This window comes from Periophthalmus magnuspinnatus, chromosome 4, assembly GCF_009829125.3.
Source record: "Periophthalmus magnuspinnatus isolate fPerMag1 chromosome 4, fPerMag1.2.pri, whole genome shotgun sequence".
Taxonomy (NCBI): domain Eukaryota; kingdom Metazoa; phylum Chordata; class Actinopteri; order Gobiiformes; family Gobiidae; genus Periophthalmus; species Periophthalmus magnuspinnatus.
Window position 1 is genome coordinate 15,355,651 of NC_047129.1, and position 22,593 is coordinate 15,378,243.

The window sequence follows — 22,593 nt, forward strand, 5'->3', positions numbered from 1 at the left end:
ACAGTTGGAAAAGCTCCCACAAACTGAAATCTATTTAGTTATCAATGCCTCCCCTCTCCCCTACCAATGATATCCATCTCATTTGCCAAGTGTGACCCTATCGGATGTGTAATAGAGGCACTTGAATGAGACAAATCCTGCTGGTTAAGATGGATATTTACACATTTGTATAGCAGCTTGGCACCCTAATGACAAAATAATTAATCTATGTTACAGGTCCCATCTTGAAACTGTGCATAATAAAGCTATTAACTGCACAGGATCGAACCCCAGGGGATCAGTTCACTACCACTGAGAGCATCGGCTAAATGGAACGGGACTATAGGCCTTCTGTCCAAATGGGATCAAACCCCATTGACCCCGTTGTACACCATTAGGAAGAATTAATTTGCTGCATATCAAAACACTATTAAAGGACGGAGGTCAGAGTCAAGTGGGGGCCAAAAAGCTATTGATTTGAGAGGTCACGCTCACGCTGAGGAGTAAGGAAAGGGAGCTTCCTGGACATTGCTATATTAGAGCTCTGCACCAGATTCATTAAAGGGGAAGTAGATGGATGCAAATGTTGGATGGTGAAAAATGCACGGACAACCTAAAGGCAAAATATATCAGTACAAGAGTGGCTCAGTTGGTAGAGTGTTTGCCAAATTATCTCAAGGTTGGTGGTTTGAATCACAGGTGAGGTGGCCCCCAATGGTAAAATGTATGTTAATCTAAACATTCAATTGTGTTATATTATTAGTTAAACCACTGACGAATTGGTAACAGTAGCTCAGTTGGTAGAGCTTTTGTTGACTGACCCACAGGTTGGCAGTGAGATTCCAGCTTCGACAGATAAATACTGTTGTTGAGTCCTTGGGCAAGATACTTAACCCACCTCGCCCCTAGCATCTGCGTACAACAGTGTATGAATGTGCTTTGTGAGTGCCTTAAAGGTGAAAAAGCGCTATATAAAAATGTGACCGTTTACCCATTTACCATTTACCAGCCCGATACCTGTATTTAACCTTTGACCTCTTGTACACCTCATTATATCCTAAGAAATACAGTGATGATTTCCTCATTGTTGCATAACTGTCTATTATTTATACCAAGCACAGGAGCATCATCTTGACTTTACCACCTCACATTCTCATTCTCACGGGGGAAACTTGCTTCAATAGTCACTCGTTTACAAGCTCCACATCCTTCCAGCTTTGAGCCTGTTCCAACAACTTATTGTCATGAGTTGTCCTGGCTGTAAACCAACTTCTAAGAACCTCGCTGACGTCTTCTCACACGCAAACAACCTCCCTACGCCTCTTATTTTGAGCTTTCTGTTCCATATTCTACACATTGTCTTCAGTAAGGCTCCAGTATTTAAAATAGATAGGAAAGGCTTGTTTAACTGGACGGCCCCTTGCCTCTCACAGCCCTCTCTGATCTAGAACTATTCCGTTTCCTGATAAACACTGGCGCTGTACCTGACATTTTTTCCCATCATGGGGATAGTGGCACGGGATTCTCAGGATGGGACATAACCGTTTTGGGTACTTCCTCCTCGCATCACTCCCCTGGAACCCCCGTCCCCTCCTCCCCTGTCCAGTGCCCCTCTTGCGTGTTTATTGCACGGCCAGCCCCAGTATAAAAACAAATGCGGAGGCGACCAGCTAGCTTTGATGTGCCGTTTCCTGGTGGGTTATTTACGTGTGTTTCTCACGATTTGGGTTTTCTTTTCTCTTTCATTTGATTACTATGCGTTTCCTAACACATTTGCAGCCTGACCCCAGTGGACAATGTGAGGACTTTAATGGCTTCTGCTCAGAGGAAGCTATAAAGCCCCTCTCAGCTGCATGTACTATTTTTCCGCTAGGTGTGATGTGATGGACAAGGCAAAACATGAGAATAACATAAAAATACTTTGTCTTCAATTTTAGGAAAAAAAAAAAAAAAAAAAAAGTAAATGCTATAGAAACTGCAGTTGATTAATATTATTACTTATAATATATTACCTCTATTTCTATAACTCGTGGCATCTCATGGCAGCTCATCAGTGGGAATGAGTTACTGTTATTTTTACACAAATGTACCACAAAATAGAAAAGTAATTTAATGTACAGATCATAGAATATATATATAAATGGACATAGCTAACCTGCTAGCCACCACGTTTCAAATAGGAAGGGAGCATGGATGCACTTCTGGGTCCAGCAGTTCTCCATAACTGCTGCTGTCAGGCTCATCATTTTGGTATTAAATGTTTGTATTCACCCGTTCTACATGATCCTGGTGTTTTTATTTAGCTATTTTGACCATAAATAAAGATATGAACATTAATCAGGCCTTCTTTCCCTGAGGTCACTCCCACTAGTGTTAGAAGCAGGTTTGATTGGCAGCGTGCTAAGCTCCCTGCTAAACTGGTGGTGTGGGCAGGAAGCGGCTTTACCTTCAACGCCCTCACTCCCGATTGGCTCTTTGGTTGCTATGATACTTGCGGGTGAAATTTCAAATATCGCTCCAAATTCACTCCTATAACTGCTAGCCTCAATGAGCTGAATTTGACTGGAGCTGAACGCTATCGGTGACGTCACACTCCCTTGGGTCACTTCTTTATACAGTCTGTGGTAGAAACTTACTATTTTTACAATTTGATAGTAAAATTTTTGAAACCTCACCTGCCACTTTTTGTATTGTTACATGATTTGTAGCAAGTGTAGCCTTAAGTGTAGTTGGAAATCCCAAAGATATCGTACAAGGAAATCCACGTTATAACCTATGAAAGTTGGAAATTAGTGAAACTGATAAAAGTTGTCATTTAGTCACTGGTCATACACAGGAATTCACTGATAGACAACGCAGTCGACAAAAAGGAGTAATCAGACATTCCATTTTCCCCCAAAACGTGCATTTAAGAAACATGTAGAGATTGTGTTTCAGCCAACTTGAGAATAGAACCCACAACCTCAATGGCTGTTAAAAATATTAGTGTCAAAAACATTCATATCATTAATTTTCATACATGCTTTCCTGATTTCATAAAACCTAAAGAAAAATTATGCCTTGGAATACTCATCGTCCAAGTTTGCGGCTTAAAGTTGAAACCATTTGAGGACCACCTTTGAGTTAGACCCCATAAAACCATTTCAGTAAAATGACCTAAAATACAGGAGTGAAGTCAGCTGTAATTAACCGGACTCCCCTTTAGGTCTGAGCAGTGAGCTGACCAGCAGATCTGCCCGCCTTGACCCACACGCTCCTTTACTTCAGCAGATAGATCAAAAAAGGCATATCGTCAGTGAAAACGGCGCCCTGTTTGAGCCAAGATGGGGGATACCATTAGAGACCCTGCCACGGAGGGTCAGAGCTGAGCCCGGGTAAGTGTCCCAGGCTCAATTTGATGTATGGTTCACTGGTGTATGGTCCAGGAGTTTGGGGAAATTCACTTTGTAACTAGACCCTACAGCGTTTCAGTTTTTGGGGTTCAATTTTATGGGGTTCCGAACAAAATTATAGGTAGTGATTTGATCTACTTCCTCCCATGCAGTAATTTGGAGATTAATTTGGAGTGATTTTACAGTTTTATGTTGGACAGCTTCGTGTAGACTAAGGATAGACACATATGAGCATTGCCTGGCTTGGATTTATCTGCACCCAGAAGAGAAGTGATTTATAGCATATAGAATAGAATAAAATATGGGAAATTTGTCTTGGACTTTTATGCATGATGCCCTACCAGATGCAATCTTCACCATTTATCCAGGACAGGTGCTGATTGAATCTGCCTGCCTTTTAACAAACAATCGGGATAAACTAATGTCATTACCAAGTTCACTTAAGTGTTAATCTCTCCTTATGTTTAGCTCCATTAAAGATGAATTATGTAGACATTTTATTGCTTTGTCCAGTATTACAAAGTAAGCCAAATTAACTTGTATATTTAGGTTTTATTCAGTTACAGCTGTTTTTGTTTTTCAAAATATGCCAAAAAAACAAACAAACATATATTCCTATTGTGGGGTCACCTCTTCACAGATCTGACCTGTAACTTGACCTGGTGACTTCATGGGGATAAATTTGTTTTATGCCATACTGTGGGACACCTTCTAGGCCAGGGGTGTCCAAACTTTTTTACTGAAACATATTTGAAGCGGAGGGCCACAAACCTGTGTCGATACAGGGAGTCAATTGTACCGTTCTACCGTTAATAAGACTTGGAAGATTATTTTTAGGTCCGTGTCACAATGCAATGTGACGTTGTTCAGGTTAGAGGTAGAATTGCCTCAGTTTGCAATAAAAGATACTTCCTGATCAATTGCGCCAGTTTAGAAGGAGGCATAAGGGCCAATAAAAATTGGTCTAAGGGCCGCATTTGGCCCCTGGACCACAGATTAGACAGCCCTGTTCTAGGCAAAGCAAAAGTATCTCCATGGAGGCAAGCAGGTGGCAAACTCTCCACCAGAGAAGTTACATAGTGGACCTTTGGCTAATACAAAATGTTATCTCTATTAATGCATATTATCAAGAGCAGTTTTCAGTGCCATCGCAACAACTCGAACCTGCTCCAGTGCATCAGAGGCAAAATAATTGGAGCTTTTGGGGTGTATTTAACCAGACATAACTATGATGTGTGGGGGGTGAGAGGGGGGGGCATAAAAGACCAAACAGTGGGCAGATTTGAAGAGTGCGACTGTGTTAACCAGTCTGGCATGTTTTCGCGTCGCAGTTGGGACCCTGATGACAGAGGGGTCTTTGGGAATTCAAGAGCAATGGCTTCTCGAGTGGGCGTATCCCTCCAGAGAGCAGTGGCCAGGAAGCCCGGTTTTCCTTTCAAAGCGTGCAGACCCTTATTTATATTACACATTTTCATCGCCAGGACTCTTTCAAAGGCCTGTTTACCCATTTTGTCCCAGTCTTTTTCCCCTTCAGCTCCAGACAGTGACAATGAATTTATTTCCAAAGCGCAGTTTACCCAGTGTTGTGCCAATGTTTACGAGTGAAAGAAACAGTCAAAGTGTGATTGTCGAATGTGGATGGAGCGATGAGCATGTAGGATAATTGTTTGGCATCACCTGTTTTCCAGAGAATGAGCAACGGCAACAAAAAGAGAGAGAAAAACAGTCGCAAAGGCCTTGAAACAATTGGATGGGAGCCACAGATGTCAAGATATTTGGGTAAAAAATGTCTTTGTGTCAATCTGCATGTTTTCCCTGGTAATTATTTATCAAAATTAAAATGATAAAGGTCAAAGCTTGCATTGGATAATGAGGGTTGAATGCATCTTTTGAGTTTTCCACAATTAATTTTCCTCATACAAGGCTGGGTTTGGTTTGAACTGATGAAATATTGAATAATAACAGATGGGTATAATGTGAAATTACCATGTACTTAATATAACAACACATTTAGTTACATTTAGACACATGTTTGACACTTTCTGATTCTAATCATGATCACATTTATATAGCATCTTTTTACCTTCAAAAGACTCAAAGTGTTTTACATCAAGAAACCACTCACCCATTCACACACACATTTATACACCAGTGTACACAGACACTGGTGTTGAGGGGGGTTAAGTGTCTTGCCCAAGGACACAACCACAGTAATCATCTTCGGGAACCAGTGACTGGATAAAGAAATGGACTAAGGGAGTGTGACGTCACCCATAGCGTTCGGCTCCGTCCAAATCAAGCTCATCGAGGCTAGCAGTCATAGCGGCCAATTTAAAGCCAAGTTCCATATTTGGACTTCCCACCACGAGTATTACAGCATTCAAAGTGCCAAATCCTGCCCTTCCTGCCTGCACCACTGGTATAACAGGAAGCGCCACTTAGCAACACTGTCAATCAAACCTGTTGCTAACGCTAGCAGGAGTGACCTTGGCGAAAGAGGAAGCTCATTGGTCATATGTTGATTTACGGATAAAATTGAGAAATATGATAATGTAGAGCGGGTTCATACAAACATTTTAAGATCAAAATGACAACTTTGACAGCAACAGTTACAGAGAGAGGGGCAACGGGTTTTCAATAGAAGGTGAGGCCAGGGTCAATGGAGCCGGAAGCACCCCCATGTTCACTTGCTATTTACAATGTGGCGGCTAGCAAGTTAGCTATGTCCATTTATATACAGTCTGTGATGGGAGCTGGAACTGCCCCATCAACCCGTGGTTCAGACCGCTCTACCAATACCGTTTATAAGTTTATGACAAGAGCAGGATTCAAACCACCGACCTTCAGATCAGAAGAGGAGCCCTACCAACTGAACTACTGCCACTCCATTACTGCACCCATGTTTCCATATTATTGTTTTGCATAATTGTGTTTTTTGCAAAATAATAAAGATCACAACAGTTAAAAGCTAAATGAAAGTATATGTTTGTGGCTTGCATCCAAATACCCAATGTACTGTACCCTGCAGAAGGTCCATAGTTGCTGTAGCCACTCTGGAAATGTCTTTAGAAATCGTGAGGGTCTCGTCCCATAAACAGAGATAATCACGTCAAACATTGCGTGTCACCTCCCCTTTGCCAAACAGTGGTGGCATCATTAACCATGCTTAGGTCCAGACAGCTGATAAATGAGTCATCCATCAAAGGCTGCCATATCAGGGAGTCCCAATCATTACAACCGCAAACAGTGGTGTCATGTGATACACTGCGCCTCCTGCCATTGGTCCAGCCCTTAGCAGTTAATCAGCACACACTCAGGGGAATTGGAAACAAAGAAATATGAACTTTGAACAAATAGGTACAAGGAATTATCAATACATGGGACATTTATCTTATATTGTTTTGTTTTGTTTTATAATACTTAATTTTATTGTGTGATAATAAATAAAGGATATTTGCATATGACAATTAATAAGTGTATTTATTTAAATGTTTTATTTGGTTTATTTGAATAGGGACAGATAAAACATTGAGCAAAGTCACAGAACTTCTTGTCATAGCATTGTTAGAGCATTGGATGTTATACTGTGCACAGTGCAAACAGTAAGAAAGACAGTAATCAAAATATGGAAACACATAACTGATGTGAAATAATGTGGCTTAAATGCATATATATTTTGCAACAAGTAAAATAAATAGCCTCTTTTGTGGTGTTTAGTGTAACTAGGAAGATGGGATGATGTGAAGAATACTTTGAAAATGGATTTAGTTACAGAGCACTAAATACCTGCCATAAAGTGTATCTTGTAATTTATTCATTTACATCAGGGGTGTCCAAACTCTTTTCACCAAGGGCCGTATCTTGAAAAAATATTCGACATGGAGGGCCACTGGTCAATACAGTGGATAATTCAGATGGGTGTATTTAACATAGTACTCAGAATACCTTTACACCAACTTGCATTATATTATAGTGTAAAAAACATGATTGAAAAATAAAAACAACTATGTTTGTTGCACTGTTTGTTCTGCAATTGTTTATCTCACATTCCTCATCACAAGAGTTCCCTTGTCCATTTTCTTCAATAAAATTGTGCAGTTCCAAGCCAAAAATTGCATCAGGTACCACAATGTTTTCCTTCTGTTTCAGAAAAGTTACTGTATTTCTGGACATGTATTCAGTTACTTCCCAACGCTGCAGGTGGTTCTTTTTGGCCCATTTGTTGCATCTCTAATAGACTTTTGTAACTATGAAAGAATGTAAGAAGTTGAAATCACTGTTTTGTTTTTCTAATTTTAATAACTGCTTTCTGAGACTCTTTAAACACAAAGTGAACCGTCTCACCAGCAAGCCATGACATTGTAACATCACAAATTCAACAATGGATCCAAGTTGCCAGTTAAAACTTAAACTATCTTTCTTTCCAGCTGCCTAACTTGAACACGACTTGTGGAACAGGTGACTCCAGGTGAGACAGCCGATAACACCTCTGCGATGCTCCAATACAACTGCACACTTCTTAATTAATTAAGCAGAGAGGGTGATGCTGCGGCCCCCGGGACCCTTGGGTAATCATACAGGGCAAATTACAGCATGTTGAGCCTGGAGGGGAGCTATAGACACTGATGTCACTGTTGATTAATTTCTCTGTATAGATGGTGACAGCAGTGTGCATGTGTAAGCTGTCAGGGAGCACCCCAGAGTCTATTCATCACAGGGCGGGGGGAGGGAGGACGGAGGGAGGGGGAGGGACGGTGGAGGCGTGTGCCCAGAATCAGTAACTGTGTCTGTTTGTGCACAGATGGGACTCCCGGTGTGGCTGTTCATTATGATACAGCTACTAGGAGGGTTCATTCACCTTAAAAGTACACTTTAGTTGCAATCAAATAAAATACAATGTAAAAAATTTAATAAATAAATCTAATAATAATAATAATAATAATAATAATAATAATAATAATAATAATAATAATAATAATACATGTTTTGTGTCATCCATTTCCAACGTAAATTTATCTTTTATTTAGTTATTTTGAGTTAATCTATTAAGATGCTTTGTACATTTAATTGAAATTAAATTAAAGTTTTTTTCTTATCCTCCTTAAGACTCTGTAATCATTTAATCAGAATCAGAAAATGCTTTTTTGCCATTGTCAGTGAACAAAATGTGCAGAATAGGAATGTGTTCTGGTGGTATCTTGTGCAATATAAAACAGTGAACAACATCAGCAAAACATATTCTATGATCAAATAAAAGGCCTAAAAGAAAACTCACTCACAAATATGTGTGGACAGAAGAACAAAACTTCAGGCGACCAAACCCCACCCACCTGTCATGTCGCTGGCTTTGACACTCCTTCCTCTGTACTCCCTTCCTTCTTTTCCCTGTGTGTGTGGGCGGAGTCTTCCTGAAACTGACCACTACTCACCTGTGTGCAGTTTGCAGTCAGGCCTTAGCTCTTAAACCCTCAGCTCTCCAGATAGAAGCTGCCAGAGTGTTTTGGCAACTCAGAAATTTTTGCAGTTACTTACCTGTTTCAAGATGTTTGTACTTACCTCCATCTTCTGTTTTTCCAATTTTGGTTGACGACGTCTCTTCACCTGCTCACCTACTCCAAAGACCCCCCTTTAAACCTGGTCAATAAAATCCTTAGTTTTTGCCTTGAGATTATTTTTCTGGGACCTTATGGATGAGCCACAACATCATGCTCCACATTAGCTATAGCTCATGTGTAAATGTGACCTGAAATTAATTAACTTTGCCTTTCACTGTTGTAATCCTTGTTGGAATGTAATGCAAACATGGGGAATATTTTGGTATGATATGGGTTAAAAATGCTATTATTTCAAAATATGTTTTTCAAGTATTAATGCATATGACGGCCAACCTCCTGTCAACCTCCTGTCCCCAAGGACCAACAGGGCCTTCTCCGCTGCTCCCTCTGGAACTCTCTGCCCAAAACACATCAGAGACTCATCCACATTCGCCATGTTCAAAAAAGACTTGAAAACTCACCTGCCTTCACATAACTGCATCTGCTTTTTGGTTTTCTGTTTCTTTTGTTTATGTTTTGTCTTGAACTGCGGAAAGTGGATTTAAGTGTCATGAAAAGTGTTATATTATTATTATTATTATTATTATTATTATTATTATTATTATTATTATTATTATTATTATTATCTGTGGCTGGTTCCACGGAAGGCAACATCAGCGCATTGATACAGGGAGTAGAAAAGAAGTCACCCATTGTTGGAGCATCCATCCTCACAACCTTTTGGCGCTTTTTATAAATGGTACAGTTTTACATTTTGGAAGTTGGAACAATAAGCCCACTTTCTCTGACGTGGCCATTCTATTTAGGAAACAATCCCACCAGAAACAGTGCGGTCCAAACTAGGAAGCACACCTGCTGTGTATATTAGCATGCCTGTGTATTAGCATGTTCCGTCTATTCTGCTGCATGTGCCTGAGCGTACAACATGTAAACAAGATGGTGACACCTGATAACGCAACATGACAAACAGCTGATTATGTCCCAGGACTCAGGGAGGGGAGGGGGTGGGGTGTGGGTGGTCTACGGTGGCCTGCATGGTGGCTCGCAGAGGAAATGTATTGATTAGCCTTATTACCCAAAGCATCCGTCTTGGGACAGTACGGACAGGTCTGCATGGGAGTGGGGGGCTCCTCCTCTGCTGATAGACTGATTACGGTGTGGGCCCTGAGGAGAACAAATGTCCCTCGCCTGTCCACACACACGCAATCCAACATGTCCACAGTCATTTACAAATACGCTGCACTAAACGACATGGCTAAAGTCATTATAAGGGCTAATGGTATTTTTAATAGTGAAAAAAAATCTAATTAAAGGGCCCATATTATGCTATTTTCAAATCTATGTTACCATGTTGTTTCCTCATCACAAACAGACCTGGAGTTTGTTTTCGTTTCATTCACTCATGTTTAATGCATAAACACTGCATATACAGGCTACATTCTTCTCTCAAACAGAAAACTCTCTGTTCCACCTTGTGATGTCATGTGGTAATACAGGAAGTGGTTCACTATGTTTTTAAACTCCATACACCTTCACTAAAATCATTCGGATGATTTCAGATCTGGAATTGCCCATTTTTACTGAACTAAAGGTAAAAGGTAGATGTTAACTTGAAAACTAGCACTACATGACATCATAAGATGGAACAGAGCATTTTAAGCTTTGGACAGACTAATAATAAAGGATTATTCAAAAACGTGTGAATGAAACAAAACAAAACAACAAAACTATGTGATCCTTCTGTTTGCATGCTTTTGTTGTGTCATTGGGCAAGATATGTCATGCACTTTGCCTAAAAGAACTTAGTGTTTGTCCATCTAATGTGGCGTGAATGAATATTTACTACTGTGCGGGACTGTGGGACACTCTGGAGTGACAGTAGCTCAGTTGGTATCAGTTTGTCCACTGATACAAAGGTTGGTGGTTAAAATCCCCCTCTTAATGAAAACATCATTGTTTTCATCAAGATCAGTCACATCCACAGGTTGGCAGTGTAGTTCAAGCTCCCACAGATGAATGCTGTCGTTGTGTCCTTGGGCAAGACACTGACTTGATGCAATGTGCTTTGAGTGCCTTGAAGGAGGATAAGTGCTTTATAAAATGTGACCATTTACCACTGTCAAGCTTAAAGTGCAATAATGCGAGATTTTTTTTTAATGACTGTGTCCTAAATAATATTCAAATTTCATAAAGTTTACTAAGAATTGACATGCACATATGCAAAAGTGAGGCAAACTTCAACACTAAAGTCATCTCTATATCCTGCATCACGGAAAACCAAGGAAGCACTCTCTCATCATTTTGCAATCAGGAATAACATGCCCTATGCGCCTTATGAAAACTATGTGTCTGTATATAGCACCCTGCAATTTGTGTTAATCACATTTCACTTTAAAGCTCCTCTTCCTCGACTTTATCGATGAAACCAGTGCAATTACTTAGCTCAATATTTCCCACATTAGTGCGCTTTAGAAGTGCTTCTCACATCCATTTATCTGTACGGGGTTTTAAGCGGCATAAAACCAGCTCCAGACTTCATTCATATTTCATTCTATTGAAAATGTACTTGGCTTATGAGCTGCCAGTAACTCATGACCCCAGTGGCACAACATAATGAAGTCAAAGTAGTAAAGCACTGTACTTAAGTACACATTTTAGGTATCTGTACTTTACTTGAGTACATTTTAGTTAGTTATTTGACTTCATAGTGTGAGGAAACATAAATGTAGAAAGAAAAACAGCGAGAAAAAATAGTTTATTCAATTGTTTCTACAGCACAAATCTGAATCAAAATCACTACATCTGAAGCTTTATAAGATCTTAAAATCTACACAAAATATTTTTACTTTTTACTCTTTAAGTACAATTTTAAACGGGTACTTTAACACTTGTACTTATTACTATTACTTTTTCATGTGATACTTTTACTTTTAGTTGAGTATTTTATGTTTTTGCTCCAGTATCTGTACTTTTAGTTAAGTAACAAAACTGAGTACTTCTTTCACCCCTGCACCCTAAATAGGTACAAAATTCTAGAAAGAGTAAGTAGAAAGTCAGAATATCCATCTACTTCTATTACTGCTATTACTACTATACTACCACTATTACTACTACAAGTACTATTACTACTGCTGCTGCGCTGTCAAGAACATATGAATTATTGCTATTTTCTGAGACGTTTTGAGCTATTTCCTGGTATGTGCATTATCACTTCTTATTGTTGTAGGACAAAGGAAATTACTTTTGCAATGTGCTGAGTTCTGGGATGCTCGGGTCTGTTTGGGTCACAATGTGTGTTGCCATCTTGGGTGCTACAAAAATGAGGTCATCTTTTTCTGCTGTTTCACCAGATTTCTACAGAGGCCCAGGCAACATTACTTCATATACGCTATGTAGTAACCTTAGGTAGTGTCCTGGTTTGGTTTATTATTGGTTAAGAAGAAAGTGGAAAGAGGGAGAGAGCATGGTTGTGTTACTGAGATCAATCAATAGTCATCTTCCCCTTCCCTTACTGTAAATGTGCTAAAGTATTTATGAATTAATTGACTTTTCTCATGCAAGTAACAAGAAAGCATAAGTGTAAAACGTGGTGTGGAGGTCAGACGATAATGCCTCAACAGAAATAAATATCAGTAAATAGAAACACTCATTTATATTTTTCAAAACAAATAACTATATGTCCATTTAAAACGTTAAAAACAGGAGCAGGTGTGAGTATAAATGTTTACCACCAGATTATTAAAGTGCATTTGTGGCACCAGTGTATCCACTTGTGCATGTGAAATGTACTCCATTTTTGGGAAGCAAAGCAACCAAAAGATTTTTGTTTTTTCCCCATTTCAGTTCTAGTGTAGCCAGTTTTTACACTTAGACAATCATGAGATCTTGTATTAAACATTCCCGTATCAAAGTTCAACAAGCAAGTGAGATATTCAGGCAGTTTATGAAGTAGTCTCTTTTAAATACATTTTATACAGTGTTCTAACAGATAGCGATGGCCAGCCTACTTTTTTATAGAGTGTACAGTGATGGGTTTTAAATTCATCACCTGTTATGAAACGAAGGGCAGAGCGAAAGAGTGTGTCTAAAGAAGTCTGAAGTCTGCATGTGTATTATATCTCCATAATCTAGTACAGATGTTTGTGAAAGTGATAGACTGAACAGAAGCACAAATTAATAAATAATGCCAGATGAGAATAAAATGACCACATTTATTTCCACTGCAAAACACATCATCTCAGTGTGTATTCAAGAGAGATAACACAAGCTATACACAGCTTATACTGTAAAATGATGTTCTTTTATTCGGTCAGAAAACTATCGCAAGCCAGTAGCGCTGGTAGTGTTCTGGTAGATTTTGTTCAAGCTGGATGCCCTTCCTGTCACCACAAGGCAAACAAACAAGGTCAAAGTGTTGGGAGTGGTGAAGATTTGGCCAAATAGACTCACTACGCTACGCAAGTACACAACACATATTGTATTTATTCAGCTGAAAAGATTTAAAATACATTTACAAATACATTTTATTAGCTTTATACTTATATATTTATTTATATTTGTATAAACGTGTAAGCATCTCTTCTCCAAAAGCCCATTGTGGTGCAAAGGAGGCGAGGTCTGGTGATGCCGAGGATGGATTGGTGTGCTGTGTCAAAGCGATGCATTGAGTTTTGGCGAAGGTCAGTCCCATTGTGGCCGGGACTGTAATAACACAGTGACAGATAGGACAGAAGAGGAGGAGGAGGCATCGCTAATGTCTGTATCCACATACTACTACAACATTACAGGGCTGTGCGGAGTAATCACGGCGGTACAGGTGAAGATTTTAAAGAGGACTCAAAATAGTAATAATGCAACCGATGAATGGCAGGTCAAGGCAAGAACTCTCAGGTTATATTTTTGAAAATGTATTTTTTGGGCTATAATTTCAGACATCTTTAGAAGTGCTTCTCTGTGGAATGTAGCCATGTGGTGTATATTGTGGCAACAGTGAAGAAAAGCATTAATTTCTGAGGTTAAATCATATATATTAGGGGTCCACCAAGAAGGTTTGTACCTACAGCCCAAAAAATGTAATAGTTTTAAGCGTTGTAAAGGAAAAATAATAATCTGTCAACTGGACAAAAAGCTGTATTCACTCCGAAAACATTTTGTCAAGTTGATAGATTTGAAGTTTTCCTTTACTATGGATCATACCTAGACAACTGAAGGATTACACGCATCTGTTATAAGCATTATTACACTACAGGAGGAAAGTATGTGTTTAATACTAAAATTGCATCTGTATACTCGTTTCTCTACCTCCATAAACACAGCAGCAGATAGAACGCCTGTAAATCAGATCTAGATTAGATTAAAGATTGTATGGTAAATCTATAATGATATCTCTCTGTATTTTTTATTCAGATTTATATCAGTCTGACCCCCACGTCCTCCGTTGCATCTCAAGCCCGGTCAAATGGTCCGTGATCGTGCAATCAGATTCGCTTTTTCCAGTTGCACGTGCGAAACGAAGGAGCTCAGTCAGTTGCAAATTTCTCACCTCAGATTAACAATGTTTGTGCTTCACCCATTGATTCTGCAGAAATTCAGAATTTTCAGTCCCCTGTGATATTATTTTCCTATATTTTTTCTGGCCATACCTGTCTCCATTTGGCTAATCCACCTGTCAATCACAACCATTTGAGATTCAGCGATGACCAGACTCACATCTTCATAAAGTATTGAAGAACTATGTATTCTGGATCCCAGGCAAAATTAAAAGTTAAATTACCATTAAATTTAACAAAGAACCTCATTAACCACGTGCAAAATCAAAGCTCAAGAAATAACCGGGAGGCAGCTCTCTTGAGATAGCTCGGACGTAGTATGTAAAGGAAGAAGAACTTTTAATTTAAACCCACCCATTCTAAGAAAAAGAAGCCACCTACAGCTGCAATTTAAATGTGTTCTGTTTTCACGGAACAAAATAGCACTTGTGGTTGGTAGTTCTAATGTGCTCCAGATTATGGACCACCACAGTCTGAGGTATAGAAGTGTACGTCTGCCCTGTCTGTATTTGCAGCAGTCTAAATCATGTGATGTCACTGGACCTCTCCTCCCAGGCTTATAAAAGGCACTGCTGCACTTGGGTGGTATTGAATGGAGACTTGCAGTAGACAGTTTATTAAAAAATGGGGAAACATGTTGAACAAGCTCCTTCCCCTGGCTCTGCTCTAACAACCATGTGAGGAGAATGGTGTAACCAACCACTCTGAGCAAACATTGTGGTCTGACCGCCACTTATGATGCTGGATGGGATCTGAAGTTAGGCTGGCCAGGAGGATTCTGTGAGGACAAACCTAGAGCATTTTTGCAAAGGAACAAGCTCCAAAATGTACGCAGTTTCCTGTTGTAGCGCTTTCAAATCAAAACGTACCAACATATACAACAAAAAACGTGCGAATCTCTGACTGAGCAATATCTGGGCATACACCACAGAACTGACCGCCTCCAGCTGTGATACTATCTACGTTGTTGAAACAGAGACCACACGTGAAACCTTCTGGACACGCGAAACCAAGAGTATTTTTAGCAGGAACCTACACCAGTTTGACTTTTCTGCTAAAGATTTATAGCCTTGCCTCTCTTGGCAAATAAAAATGGACACATGAATGAACCAAAAATACCAACCACCTATGGAAACTACTAAAGATAGAGTGGTTTTGATTTCCTCTTCTTACATGGAGGTTTTTTGCACGTTCATTAAAACCCGTTGCAATGTGTGACAGTGTATTCACCCATGTGTTTTCAAGAGTGTGTACGTTGACAGCACTATCTACATCCTCTCTGGGTTCGGTCCCATTTCCGTCGGGCAGTTCCAAAATAACTGGTCGTCTCTCACTCTTGTTGTTACTTCCTCTCAACACAGGAGCACATTGATCACGCAAGGTTCGGACTACTATCTCTTCCTGAGATAACCGCGAGGAAGAGAGCCATCAACACGTGACCGCGTTGGATTTTGTGTGAAAAGTATGAAATTAAAAGTAGTTGTGAAAGTTGCAAACCAATTTTAAGATTGTCAAAACATACGGGGATGATGGACAGGATGGGATTTACTGACAAAACATAAAGCATCAAAATATATCGAAATATTATTGATCACAATATTCAATGATCTTATGGATAAAATTGTTACATTTTATATAACGCTTCACTCAAAACGCTTTACATCAAGGAACCACTCACCCATTCACACACACATTCATACACCAGTGTACACATACTTTGGGGGTGAGGTGGGTTAAGTGTCTTGCCCAAGAACACAATGACAGTATTCATTTGCAGGAGCTGGACTCGCACCCCCAACCTGTGGGTCAGTGGATGAGACCGTTCTACCAATGATGTTTATGTTGAGAGCGGGATTTAAACCGCCAACTTTCAAATCAGTGAACAAACCCTCTACCAACTGAGCCACTGCATGGTAAAATATCAGAAATGTTCCTCAATGTGGCTTTAAATGTCATGATTGAGGTTCAAGCATTGCACAAAAAAGAAGCAATCGATTCAGAATTATGGCTTTGTGAAAATAACACTACACGTTTCTGTTCCTTTTACTTTTAAATCAGCTCTTTTTTCTCCCATTTAAATTGTTTTATTATAGGCAATATACACAATATTGAAAACTATCTTCAAAATAACTATTGCGATATAATCAAATTTTCGATATGTCCTCCAACTCTAATGGACATATACTTTATGTACTTACATATCAGTCTCCAATAGGTTTGTGTATATACAACATGGAAATAATAATGACTATAAAAGCTGGGCTCTCCCTCCTCTGTTCTGTGCACAGAAATTATTTTCCACCTCTTTACTTTTCAGAATTTCTGAGCATTCTGCATGTTGGAAATAACATTCTTTCTAATAAAAGCATTTTAAGATGATTTACTACTGTGTTTCAAGATCTTTGAACCAATATGGAGGTGATGGACAGATGGGCTATATTGACAAAACATAATATTTCGATATATTTTGATGCATTATCTTGATGTCAATATTAAATTACGGTAATATACCAGAAATGTTCCTCACTGTGTCTTTTTTTAATTATTATAATTTTATTTTACAGTGAACTAATGTTTTATTATTGAGCAGGTAAAAAGAATGAATGAGTGGGTATAGTTATGAAGTTAAAACTAGTTTTGATGTTCAGTGTCAGGGTTGAGTCTCCATTCTCTTCTATTTATTTTTTCCTTTTCCTTTCTTCCCTTTTTTCCTTCCTTTCCTTTCTCCCTTTCCTCTTTTCCTTTTTCCTTTTTTTCACTGTGCCTTTAAATATCATGGTTGAGGTTCAAGTATTGCACAAAAAAGAAATAACCAGCTCTTTTTTCTCCCGTTTTAGCTGGTTTTATTGTAGATGATATACGAAAGATTGAAAGTTTGCATAGCTTCAGAACAACTATTGTGACATAATCAAATTTCCCATATATGCTCCAGCTCTAATGGACAGCGATCCTCCTAATCAAGCTCAGTGTGTACAGTGTCAGCCCTATAGGTTAACAATAGGTTTGTGTATATACAACATGGAAATAATAATGACTATAAAAGGTGGGTATTAATGCACCATGTTTGCTTGGATGTGGCATTTCCTATCATTGTATCATTGTGTTGAATGTGCTTTACTTGGTTGTAGTTTTGCCAGCTATCTGGAATGCGTGGGAAAATTACTGTTGGTTTGTTCAGGTGACAAAACTGTTACATCAGGGATCATACCTTTGTCTATTGGATATGTTATGTCCTAAAAATAAGTTGGCCTGATTAGTGAAAGTTTGTTTTGAAGCTGCACTGATGAGTTATTGTTGGAGTCACGTGCTTCCAGCTGAAGTGCTGTTGAGTCAAACCAGGGAAGTGTCCAACAGGGCTATGCTGGAGGATGTATTTACACTTGCATAAAACTAGAACTAAACCAGGAAACACACAGCTAAACCTGGATTAAAACAGGGCAAAACAAGGATTAGAAAAGTACCAAAATCCAGTTCACATTAGGGCTAAAATGGGTTCAGTTTCAACCAAATAACAACAACGATAAACACTACATGATTATGATTTGCTAGTATGATGCTACTTAGCCATATTAGACACTTTTCTACGATCAGAATATATAGTGAATACATCTGCTTTTACTTTACACATGTCTGAATCAACTGCAGTATGATAATGTTGTACACTGGGATCGGTTTGTTCTTATTTCATGTGACCTTTATCTTACCATGTGTGATTTTATTCCATGAGGATGTCTGCAATTCTCTGACCTGGCTGCAGTAATGAAGTTTGAAATTTGGAAATCAAGGTATAATCTTCCTCCTAATCTGAGTGCTATCAACAAACAGACCCACAATTGAAGACAACTGGAGACAGAATCTAAACATGCAAACTAGTGAAGAAATGTGAATTCTTAGAGAGGTTATTTTCATCCCCTTCACATGCACATCTCTCCAATCTAATAATGCTTTCAAACAAAGACAGAAAATTGTATTAAACATTCTCTATTCAGTTAAATTTCCGCTCAGTTGGAAATATGTCTCTTGGCCCTGGCTCGCTCTGGTCTTTACCCCAGGATGAGAGCTTGTTCGTGGGCATAGCTCTCCTTTTGCAGCCCTGGTCCCAGTGGTGGAGCCGGAGCAGATATTTCCTGAGAAAACATCTCACCTCCAGCAGCAGTGGTCTGAGACTGTGCTGAGGCAGCAGCAGCTCCAGCCACAATCCACCACTAACCCTCTCGCTCTCCCTTCTCTGTTCTGTGCACACAAATTTTTCTCCACCTTTACCCTTCACTTTTCACATTTTTTTGGTTTTTTCATTGAATTTTTGTGCATTTTATGTGTTGGAAATACAATTCTTTCTAGCCTTTCCTATTGTGTTGCAGGTCTTTAAAGTGTGGACTAAGGACTGTGTGGAAAATTATTTAAAATTGTGTTGAAAATGATCCTCATATTGAGACCTGGGGTGACTTAGTTTAGTGCAGCTTAGTTTGTAGAGTGTTCGTCCACAGATTCACCTTAAAAAAAAAAAAAAAAAAAAAAAAACTTTACCATTTATTGCACAGTAAAAGTAGTTAATTCGTGTTCAATGGCAAGTTTTAAATATTTTGTCATATTTTTAAGGACTATTGCATGAATAACTAATACCTGTGTTAGCTACAGCTGGACCAAGCACTGCCCATTCTACCACCATGTAATCGACATCTGTTGCACTCACACATTGAAACCTTTCTAACTCATATCGTATTTTCACCAGTCAAACAGCTGTACAAAACACCAGCACGATGCAATGAGCTAACATGTTTGCAGTCTTTCCCGCTTTTCCCACAAACAGGACTCTCTCCGTAAACTTCACTCAGGCAAACTCAGATGGCATCCCCATCGCAAAGCCCTCACCAACATCTGTCATCTTTGCAAGCAGCCGAGGGAGAGTCTGCTGACATGTTTTATGCAGGGACAGAGGGTGGGAACTCAGCCACGCAATTGTAAAAAGTCAGACATGTTGAATGTATTGGTATTACTTCATGTGCATTTCTCAGTCTGTCTTGCTTCTGCTTGCTTCCCACACAAATCTTTCTAAAGCAAAATGGCATTTTGTTATTTATTATTTTAAATGTATTTTGTTGGAAAGCTTTATTGTAGGGTGAGGGAGTATTGACAGTTTGCCTATAAATGAATAGATGCATACGTTTCATCGTAAAACTTGTGCTCTGTGTGATTTGTGCTCCAGCTACTCCTGGACTGCTTTTTTGTCAGTTTCCCACAGAAATGCCTGGACTTTGGTTACACAGGACTAATAGTGACAATAATAACCATGCAGCTTTTTTTTCTTTTTTCAATTCAATATAAATTTATATGTCTAGTGCATTTAAAACAACGTCAGCTGTCCAAAGTGCTTCACATAAAAGTAATTAAATAACAAATATACAGATAATACATAGCAAAAGAACAATAAAACACCAAGATATCCGGTAGAGCTAGTATTATATGCCAGAGGAGAGAAGAGGTGGGTTTTCAATCTAGTCTTAAAGTATGTTAAAGACTGAGAGGATCTGATAGGCAAAGGGAGGCTGTTCCATAATCTGGGTGCTGCCACAGAAAAGGCATAATCTTAACCCAATATTGGGACTATTCAGTCTTTGGACAGCATTGTTAGTTGTGTCACTTTTCTCCACTTCGTACATAGTTGTTAGAGAAATTGTACTGCTCAGTCCTGGTTATCCTACATCATGAGAGGTATAATACTCCCTACAAAGAAAGCACAGTTAGCAGGGGTGGCACCAGTCATTTTTCTTTGCAGGAGGTCAGGGAATGCTAAGGCCTTTAGTGTGGGTGCTCACTTAACATGTTCATTTAGAATGTTTATAGATGCAAGCACACACCCCACACCATATGTTTGCTTCAATATTTTAGACCAAGTTTACCTGTAGTGAAAAAAGTTAAAATTGGCCTAGTGTAGTGGTGGCTAGTGCCCCCTCAAGCCCTCCCTGGTGCCACCCCTGACAGTTAGACTCTGACTAGACTGAACTGGACTACAACACTTTCACAATGTCTTAAGGGTTCATGTCTCCGAGTCCCGTAGTGATAACCTTCTTCCATCGTCATGCCTCTTCTCTTCAACTCTACTACTGCAACTTCAATTTATTCTACAACAGTAGTCATGTGACACTGTTGCACCTCTTTACCTCTTGGTGTAAATCTCTGTATAGCCGATGTCGAATATCTTGAAAACCCATGAAGCTAATGCAAATGATTCACCATGACAACCTCAGACACAAACAGCCAAAAGCGCTCCGAACTGGCATAGTGAATCTTCCATTGTAAGTGAATGCTGGCACTTTAAGATTGAAACCACTGTTTACCGGTTGCAGCATGAATCATTTTGTAATTCCCAAATGGCACCTATTTTACTTTGAGTCCAAACTATATTCAGCAGCGGTTTGACCCGGGTCTACATTTCGACTCTCACCGTCACTGGGGGCCAAAGCAAGTCAAGGCAAAGAGGTCCATTACACCCCAGGGCCCATCTCAGCCCGCGTCAGGACAATCCCACTTAGTATGAGGGATGGCTCTATCTGTCCGCTGCCTCATTCCGCCTGTCCAAATGCCCCCGGCCGCCCGGCAATACCTGGCCATCGAGCGGCGTGATTTGTTGAGATCTGATCCCAGGAATGATAATTGATTTAATTGGGGCTGATGAATGAGAAGCCTTTATGGAAGCATGGATCATAAGTTGCTGACAATCTCGAGAACAATGGGGAAAGTTTATGGGTCAAAAGACAGAACGGTCTTGTTGTTCCTTTGATAAGTGGCAGCCGGCGTAGTTTGTTTGGGTCATGCCAGATTTTTCTCCATACAAATGCTTTTGGATAGTGATGGTAGTTTCTCAGTTTGCTGAAGGATTTCAAAAGTTTCTCTGAGGTTTAGGTTGCACAAAACAGATTTGTTTCATATTTGCAATGAAGAATGGAAATGCATGTGGTTTACACAAACAAAATATGACTGGGTGCAAGTCCATTTTTATTCTTTAAAATGGACTTGCACCTAGTCATATTTTGTTTGTGTTTTTTGTGAGAGACTACCACAGTAGCTAATCGAAAAACAGCATTCAAATCTACGGGGTGACAGTAGCTGGTAGAGTGTTTGTGCGCTCATCTGAAGGTTGGCGGTTCAAATCCCACTCTCAGTATAAAAATTATCAGTTGAGCGGTTAGATTCACTGGCCCACAGGTTGGCGTTGCGATTCCTGCTCCCACAGATGAATGCTGCAGTTGTTTTCCATGGGCAAGACTCAACCCACCTTGCCCCCACTGTCTGCGTACACTGATGTATGAATGTGTGAATGGGTGAGTGGTTCCTTGATGTAAAGTGCTTTGATTGTCTTGAACTTGGAAAAACCCATGATAATTTTATTGTAGCGCCGTACTGGAGGTACTCCTATGTTACTGCCATACTCCATCAGTGACACATTTACAAATTAGGTGCAAAACAGGATGACTAAAGTACATTTTTCACAACCTAATGTCTCCTATTTACCACAGCGGGTTACATCTATGGTAACCAGGGTGGAGAAGGAAGTTTAAAAGGAATCTCATTTTGATGGATATGTTCCTATGATGGGGCCCAGACAATATTTAGCTGTCAATAATGCTATGAATCAGAATAGTTAAAATAACACAAGACACCTCATTTCCATTCATTTCTTTATTTAAGGAGTAGTTTGACCAGGTTAGTGTTTTACTAAGCTGTCACTTAATACTAAATCAAGAGAGATAAATGTATAATGTTACCCCTACTTCCTGTCTGATGCCACAGGAAAAGGAAAACATTTTTTAGACAGACAAAATGTAAGGGAAGGGAGGGAATGAACCGAAATGTTGAGTAAGTGAAAACCAGCAAATCAAAAGATAAAGTTTGAAATATGAAATTAAAGAGGCAGAATGTATAAAAGTCAAAAAAGAACAAAACGTTTATATAGGGTGTGTTCTGCTAAGATCCCATTTCCACATTCTTCCTATCCTGCACCTAAGTCCTTAATTGTGCACCCACAGACAAAGTACACTTGGACCACAATGCTTTTCACTGTAGCATTTAGTTGTCATTAAAAAAACCTTGCTGTTTAAGTTGGTCGCTGTTTCAAGT